The sequence below is a fragment of the Cyprinus carpio genome, chromosome A15 (genome assembly GCF_018340385.1).
Source record: "Cyprinus carpio isolate SPL01 chromosome A15, ASM1834038v1, whole genome shotgun sequence".
In the NCBI taxonomy this organism is placed as follows: Eukaryota; Metazoa; Chordata; class Actinopteri; order Cypriniformes; family Cyprinidae; genus Cyprinus; species Cyprinus carpio.
In genome coordinates, this window is record NC_056586.1 from 22,320,886 (window position 1) to 22,330,149 (window position 9,264).

The window sequence follows — 9,264 nt, forward strand, 5'->3', positions numbered from 1 at the left end:
AACTTTAAATTTTCGTGAAATAGCGACAGATGATTTTGCAGCGTATAATATATTTTTACATGATATTTTGAACGAGATTGTTACGCTTTCCAGATTATTAGCTGGCGAGGGGGGTTTTTTTAACATCTCTCTGCAAGGTGCAAGTCTGCCCACAGATATTAATGCCGTTCTAACGCCTGATAACAATCACGACGTTAATGTATTTGTAGACCAAATCGAACGAACCGTTCAAAGCAATACGGATGTGGCTTTTGATACCGCTTTAGAGTTATGTGTCTCTGTAGCGCGAAACAAACAAGGTGGTGTTGGTGCGCGTAGGAAGTTGACAGAACTGGCGCATAATCAGGTCATACAGAAAAATAGAATGCATTTGTTTGTCCCCCAAAACGTCACAGACAATATGTGTTTTAGTGCGTGCATAGCTCACTTTCTAAATCCGCAGTGTAACGACGCTGAATTGATGACATTAACCAGAAATATACATACCGATCTGGGTTACGATCCACAAGATAAAATTGCGTTGCATGATGTTTCTAAATTTGAAGCATTTCTAGACTTGAAAATAGTTATCTTTCACAGATCTGATTCAGGTAAATTGGAAGTGTATAAAAATACGGATGAGCCGCATCACAAGACGTTGCATTTGTACCTGCATGAAGAACATTTTTATGGGATAAAAAATCTGAAAGGTTTCTTAGGTTACTCGTATGTTTGTGAGTACTGCTATCAAGGGTTTCGTGATCGTAGTCTACATTATTGCAAATTTACATGTAATGTGTGCGCGAACATGTCTTGCTACACGCATCCCAAGAAATCGGTGCAATGCGATGATTGTTTGAGATACTGCAGATCTGATTTCTGTTATGAAATGCATAAACAAACAAAAAGTGACGGTTCAAAGTCTCAGTGCGATAGCATAAAATACTGTGATAAATGTTACAGACAGTACAGAACAAAATGGACCGGTGATAAGCTATTAATGCACAAATGTGCACCATCCAGATGTGCGCATTGCGCCGAAGTTCTCACGGGTGAAGATCAGCACTGTTGCTATATTCAACCAGCCAAGTCTAGAGAACATAGCCAAGACTATATTTATTTTGACTTTGAGACGATGTATGAAGACGGGCGCCATAAGGCAAATTATATTTGTGCATCAACGCAAGCTGGGGATGAGTTTTCGGCGGAAGGCGCAGATTGTGTGGATCAGATGGTCAGACATTTCAGATGACCGAAATTTGAGGGTTTCACATTTATCGCACACAATTCTTCAGGTTTCGACTCTTTTATACTGCTCGAGTATTTTACTAGTCAGGGCCTAACTCCAAAAATCATACTCCAAGGCTGCAGACTTGTTTACATGTACGACCAAGCCTTTAAACAGAGATACATCGACAGCTATAGCTTCTTGCCCATGAAATTGTCAAAAATGCCCTCTGCTTTAAACTTAAACACCAGCGAAAAAGGGTACTTTCCGCATCATTTTAATCGCTTGCAGAATGCAAACTATATCGGTCCGTATCCGTCAAAAGATTATTACGGATATCAGACGATGTCTGACGCTGAACGTGTGAAATTTGATTCGTGGTACGAGGGTGTAGCAGGAGAGGTGTTTGACTTCAAAAAGCAATTAGCTTTGTACTGCAAGAATGACGTTGTTTTGCTACGTGAAGCCTGTATGAAATACAGAAAAGAGTTTATAGAATGTACCAACGTAGATCCTTTTGGGTGTATAACATTAGCCGGCTGTGCTATGAAAGTGTTCAAAACGCTTTTTTTAACCATAGACACAATTGCCTTAACGCACAAAAATGCCTACATCAATCAGTATAAATCTTACTCAAACCCTTCCATACAATGGTTGGAATACATTAAAGCAAGCAGAAACGTCGATGTTCATCACGCTTTAAATTATGGCGAAGCCAAATTTGGACCGTATCATGTGGACGGCTATTATGAGGCTGATAATGGAGATAAAATAGCTTTGGAGTTTTCTCGGATGTTTCTGGCACGGGCATTGTTGCCGTTTTAATCCAAACGATTTGAATCCTGTGTCAAAAACACCTTTTGGCCTGCTCAGAAGACAATCTGACAATAAGCTGAACGTTTTGCGTAATACCTATAATCTCAAAGTGCACAAGATTTGGGAGTGTCAGTGGGAGGCTGCTAAACAAAACGATCCCAATGTCATTGCATTTATGAGTAATTATAATGCACCAGCGAGACTGAATCCTAGAGAAGCACTTTACGGCGGACGCACGAACGCACTCCGCTTGTACCACGAGACCGCGGAGGACGAACGCGTGTCATATCTGGATTTCACATCTCTATATCCGTATGTACAGTCGTGTAAAAACCCTACCCTATCGGGCATCCTGAGATCATTTTAAAAGATTTTGAACCGGTCAAATCTTATTTCGGTCTCATTAAATGCAGTGTACTGCCCCCACGTAAACTACTGCATCCCGATATTACCTGCCAAATCCTCTCAGGGGAAACTACTATTTGCGCTGTGTCGCACCTGTGCTGAGGCACAGTATCAGGGTCAGTGTCAGCACAGTGATGACGAAAGAGTCATTTCAGGAGTTTGGACCTCTGTCGAGCTCTCCAGCGCTATTGATAAAGGTTATTCGGTAGTCAGAATTGAGGAAGTCTGGCATTTTCCGTACACATCAGACACTTTATTCAGCGGTTATGTTAAGACGTTTCTCAAATTCAAACAAGAGGCTTCAGGATTTCCATCACACGTAGTGACAGATGCTGAAAAGGAGTCTTACGTCAGAGATTATTTTGAGAAGGAGGGAGTTCAGCTCGATCTTGACAAAATCGCCCTCAACCCCGCACGCAGATCTATAAATAAATATTTATTGAATTCGCTTTGGGGTAGATTTGGTCTTAGGTGTAATCAAGCTACAGCGGAGCTTTTAACAGACCCTGAAGATTTCGCCCGCTATATCTTTGGAAACGGACGCGTCATTAAACACTTCTCATTCGTGTCGGACACTGTGGCTTTAGTTCAGTGGTGCTATGCCGATGAAGACCCCGCCCCCGCGAGTGATGTTAATGTGTTCATCGCTGCATTTACCACGGCTTACGGGCGTTTGGAGTTATATGAGCTCATGGATCAGTTAGGGCCCCGTGTTTTTTATGTAGATACAGACAGCGTTATCTTTGTATCGAAAGATGGAGATTGGGTACCTAAAACAGGTACATATCTTGGTGAGTTGACGGATGAACTTGATGATGGAGATTTCATAAGTACTTTCGCGTCAATGGGACCGAAATCTTACAGCTTTAGAACGGCGAAAAATAAAGTCACTCTTAAAGCTAAAGGTGTCACGATGCATTCTACTAATGGAAAGGTTGTCACCTTAGAAAGTATGATATGTCTGATACAGGGGTATGTAACATCACGTGACACTAGCCACCTGCTCACTCGCACAGAGACCATTGTGCGGAATAAAAAGAAGTTCACACTGCATAATAGAGCAGTATTGAAAAGATTCAAAGTGGTATACGACAAGCGAGTGCTACTACCTGACTACACCACACTTCCTTATGGCTACTAAGGGTATTTCTAACACACAAAATGTGTATGTTGAAGAGGATTTTGACTTTCGTTTACAATTCCCATTTTCAACCGTAGTCTCTGGTCCTTCCGGAAGCGGAAAGACTGTTTTTGTAAAGAATTTATTGCGTAATGCATACAAGTTGATCAATGTAAAAATTGACAGTATTGTATTTTTATACAGTTGTTGGCAACCTTTGTATGATGAACTGTTTTGTCATTGTATGATATCAAATTTATTGAAGGTATTCCAGACTCTTTAACCGATGAAACTTTAATAAAGCCAAATGCCAATGTACTTATTATCTGTGACGATCTGATGTGTGAAGCCTTTTCAAACGCTGAACTCTCGCGAGCTTTCACACAATACGTGCATCATATACCATTTTCTATCATATTGATAACCCAGAATCTGTTTTTTCATGGTAAAACCAGTAGGACTATCGCACTCAATACTCACTATCTTATTTTGTACAAGAGCCCGAGAGACTCGATGCAAATAATGACTTTAGGACGCCAGATTTACCCTGGAAATACAAAATTCTTTATGGAGTGTTATAAGGATGCTACCAATCAGCCTTTACGGATTCCTTTTGATTGACTTTAAAGCTAAAACACCGGAGCGTTTTTTCGTCTCAGATCAGAATTGTTTTCAGATCAACAGGTGGTGTATGTACAGAAAAGAAAATGAGTGATAGGCTCTGTAAAAACTTACCTCTTTTAAAACTATTATATAAGGCTTCACCGAGACACACTCAAAAAAATGACTCTTTGGCTGAACATGATTCTTTCATGGACAGTGGTTCCACATGTTTGTACCATGTTATTTGGACATGAATAAATCAAGTTATAAGGACATGTCTACTTTTTTTAGTTGAGTTTACCAGTTTGCTTTAGTTCATCCTACATGAAATATCTGAGTAAAGATAATAATTTTACATCATGTAAAACCACGGTCCATGCAAGTTTAGTCAAAGTGTTATAAAAACATTAGAAAGTAAGATGTAACTTTTCTTTACACATGATGTTAGTTTGTTTGCAGTTTAAGGATGTTACTATGTGTACGTCATGCACTAGCACTCTCATTAAAGTTGCTTTTTTTTTTTAAATTAAGTATTTTAGACTTTCTTTTAACCCAGTCCTCAACCCACCCACAAGCTCCACACTTCACCACACAATGGTAACTCGCACAAAAATACACCAATATAAAGTCTTTTAAAATGCCCACATAATAGAGGCATTAGACATGAAAAAGTCTCATTATTAATCACATTTTACTAAAAACTGCATAAAATAATACTTTATTTCAACATTTTCTCTCCCCATATCCAGTCCTGTGCCAAAGCATGATGGAAGTGTAAAACTTATTTTGAGGTACTTGATTGAAACATGTTCTTTCAAAAATGAAAACTTTTATGTTAAACCAACGAGTGACAGTTTTTTTAAGTCAGTTTAAACATGACACAATCATGTTGAAATGAAAAATAGCCAAAATGGCATTAATTCAACATGAATTGTTTCAGGTAAAGTGAACAAAACTGAAAAATCATTTTTTTTGAGTGCAACGCCGTGTTATTTTACAGTCAGCGTCAGATCAGCTGATTCTATCCCTGTGCGAGATAGCTCTTAATGTACTTCACGGCAACATACCTCTAAACACCAACCAGTTCCGGAGGTTAAAAAAAGAAAAAAACAGGAGATCAAATACGCAGCTAGTAAAAAGATTAACATCAAAAGTAAAAAGCGGTTGATTAATCAACGAGGCGGTTTTCTTGTACCTCTGTTAAGTGTGGCAATACCATTTATCACTAGTTTAATAACCTCCAGACAGCATTAGAAATGGAATATGCCGAAAAGCTTTACCTAATCCCTCAGAATCAGATGAATAAATTAAGAACTGCAGGTGTTCGTGAGACAATTCAACAAACTGTGGAGAACGATTTAGATGCGGCTATACGAAACGTATTGCAGAGGAGTGATTTAGATTCGCACGGGAAGGCTAAACTTTATTCCAGCGTCTTACAGAGGTTTTTAACTATAGTAAAACAAGGTGATTTGGAGAGCAGTACTTTAACTCTTTCACTACCGAAAACGGACGCTATTCACCCCGATGAACCTGCTATTACACCTGCTAATACCACCTGCTACTGGACCTGCTGCTGCGCCTGTTAGTGCACCTGCTGCTGCAACCGTTGTATTATGAAAGCGAGGGTCAGATTGTCAATGAAATCTTAAACAATGTGCCGCAAAGAAGTTTAAAAAAAATCAAACTCATTCTAAATAAAATGTCTAATGCCAAACAAGTGTCTTCATGGACAACTTCTGGGGAGTTTGTATATAAAGGGAATGTAATCATAGGTTCACACATGTTGGATTTGGTTAAAAGTATAACGGCACCTCACACGCTCCGTGATGAATACAGACCGCGCGGTTGGGATGAATTTCTGGACGCTTTTGCAACTTTAAATATACCATTTTCAACAATCACGAATCCTCAGGTTAAACGCACGGTTGAAACCCTTAAAAGGAAATCGCCTAACCCCATGAAAAAAGGCGTTCGTAAAAAGCACACGTCAAAGACTATGCCACGATCTACTGCCGGTGTTGGACAGTTGTTTAATTCACCCTCACTCGATACTACTGCCTGGTTATCTTTTTAATTTTTTTTTTTTTTTTTTTTTTTTTGTGTGTGTAAATATGTTTTGAAATAATTGTGTTGTGTTACGTATTAAGTTTTTGATGTTAATAAAAAAGATGAAAAAAGAGTTCTGTCTATACGTTGCCTTTATTTATACAGTACAAACATATTGTTGATACATTTCTAGATTACATAGCATTTTTATTTATTAAACATAAAATAATAACACAGTTCTAGGCGTACTAAAGACACCTTTTACAATTTTGTACACACTTAATACAATTAAATGTGTCGCAGAGAGAAGGTTTCAGTCTCTTTACAAATCGTGCAACCATATTATCATTTTTAATCAGATCATCATGGTACAGTTTAACAACGTTTTCATAATCATAACCCTTTGACATGTGATACAGAAAAAACACACAATGTTGTCCGCAAGTATCTGATGTGAAGTCTTGAACCTGTTTGTTAGAGTATTGTACACAGATAGAGTTGTTTTTTAAAAAGGTTTTGTACAGTCTTTGGAAAACGAGGGTCTCTTTTGGAGATCCTCCAAAGGTATCAAAAAAAGCAGCTCACGCCATCCTCGGTTATGTAAATTGCTTACCAATGCACCCCGGTTTTGTGGAGGGATCAGAGTTAAAAATAAGCATAGACGGGGTATTCTTTACGGTCACTTTGGGTAGATAGTCGCTGGGGACCACTCCTAAAAAACTTGTATTGTGATCAATCTTTTCCATAACAGACGTTAGTTGAACCGTATTCATTTTCCTTCCTCCTCAGTAATAATCCACTAACACCCTGTCTTCGATTGGATATTTCAACAATTGAATCAAAAATCGCATATACGATAATGGTTATGGATTGTCTGAGAGGTTGTCTGAATCGTGCTTCAAGTCTAATATTTCCCGATTTAATTAGTGAAACATGATTCGAACAATCTTCATCAGGGGTCAAATTAAACGCGTAGAGCGTGTATCCGTTTAGAAAATCCTGACGATCTATTACAGAGGTTGATTTTTAAGATGTCTTCCGGTAGCCGTCACGAGTTGATAAAAGTCCCTAACGGCTGATCCGCTCTCATATTCCGGTTGAAACGGGTTTTTGGACGGAATTTGGACGCCGTCTTGATATAAAGCCAAAAACTCCAGGTTAAAATGTTTAAAAGCAAAGGGGTTTTTAATCATACGCCCCTGAAAAGGCTGAATTTTCGGTCATTGCTAAAATGATTGATTTTTTGGTAGTGTCCCAAGAAAAAGGTTTTCTTGATTAGATACGCGAGAACCAGCCGGGATAGAAAAAATTCTTCACACACACACACGGTCTATTGGGTATTTAGCAGTAGTGCCTAGAAGCGCCTGAGCATGCCCCCAACCGGACGCCTGGTGAAACAGTAACTTTTTTGACAAAAAGAGATGCTGACACAATATTGAGTCTATAAGCAACAGCGTCATCGCGCATTAGACAGAACTCATCTTTAGCTCTTGGGCATTCTTATTTTTATATCTACAACACCGTTCAACATTAATTTTTCTTGAAAGAAAATGTCACTATGAATGGGGGCTAGTAATTCTATCACATTACTAGCATTGGTAAATGCAGCTCTCTTCATTAACCCCGTATTTTCTCCAGCGGGGTCAGTAGCATCCATGTGCCCCGGTGTATCTTTGTAGAACAAACCGGCTGAAAAGACACTTTTTCGAGTGTATCTGTTCCAAAAATTAATCAGAGCTTCAATCAAACATCTGTAGGGGTAGGTACTGGAACTCTGGGTTATCAGACGATCCCCCAGAGAGACATCCACCTGTGAGAATATACATGCTCCTGTATAGTTTATTAAACCGACAGGCGATCCGTCTGGTATATTAGAACCGTCGGGTGCTGTTATTTTGAGTCTAGTGTATAAAAGAGTGTTATTAAGATCCAAATAATCCTCTCCCGTGCCAGCGATAAAAATTCTAACGGTGATGAATCGGTTATTGCTGATAGAGGTGGTATTTCGACGTAAGTATTTTTTTCAATGGACGTCTGTGTCATGGGGATCGTAAATAAGTCTAACTCTGATTTAATACACTCCTCGGACATGCGATGGAATAGAGCCATGATTAGAAAATAGTGTTCAGAAGTCTTTTGGTACGGACGGTTTTCTTTACACGTTTAGTGCGGGGACGGCTGTTACGTTTTGTGACTGTGCGCTTGTTACTGCGACGTTTAGCTTTCTTCACACGGCCACTCCCCCTACGTAGACGCTCACCCGGTTTTTTAAGAGAATCTTGTGATAATCATTATTACGTTGCCATTTTGTCCATTATTATTATTATTATTATTGTCGTTATACGATCTTGATAGAGCGCTGGTCACAACATCGCTAGCTATATTTCTAGCAGCAGTTTTTAGATGTGGTTTTACTATACTAAAACCTCTTTTCAACAGATGTAGTGCCGTCCTAAAAAGAGATTTGAAGATACCGCCTATGCCTGCTCCGTACATAACAGGACCGCCAGCGTAACCTGGTAACCCGTTACCTGCTTGGTTCCTGTAGTATGTGACATATCGCTCGGGGTCCATAGCTGCGTAATAGTTTTGCTAAAACTAAAACTTATTTCACCGGTCTGAAGTGAAGTTTAGCCACACTTTACCATAAGTGAAACGCACGTGTTTGTTTCTGATCGTCTTTAACCTCAATGCAGATATCTGTAATATTAGATTTTATTCACAGGTACGTAATGCGGCTTGTCGAATCTAACACTGACGCTGTCGTTAGATGTACCGTCTATATGTACAGTTCTCAGTAGCGGTACGTACGAATCACCTACTTGGTTGATATTTCCGATCATATCGCTATATATATACATGCTATAAAAGGCGCTCCTCTTATGTCAGCTTGGTGCGGTGCGTATGTGACTGACAAGGTGCACGTCAGAATGAGGAATCTTCGTGTTGTTTGTTGATTTTTACAGATCCTAGAGACGCACCAGACTTTAATCTAGAATAATAGCCAACTTCGCCATAAAATATCAAAGATGATGTTTTGTCGGTGCTTTTAGAAATATCCTGT

The 9,264-nt window shown here is 39.2% G+C and overlaps 1 protein-coding gene across 1 annotated transcript in view; it reads left to right on the forward strand.

Annotated features, from left to right (window-relative positions):
• Positions 1-709, forward strand: part of LOC122147741 — a 2,675-nt gene extending 1,966 nt beyond the window's left edge. The window contains exon 3 of the mRNA XM_042771570.1: positions 1-709. This exon is cut by the window's left edge and continues 1,353 nt beyond it. The gene's annotated coding sequence lies outside the window, so the exon portion shown is untranslated.
• The last annotated feature ends 8,555 nt before the right edge of the window (positions 710-9,264 follow it).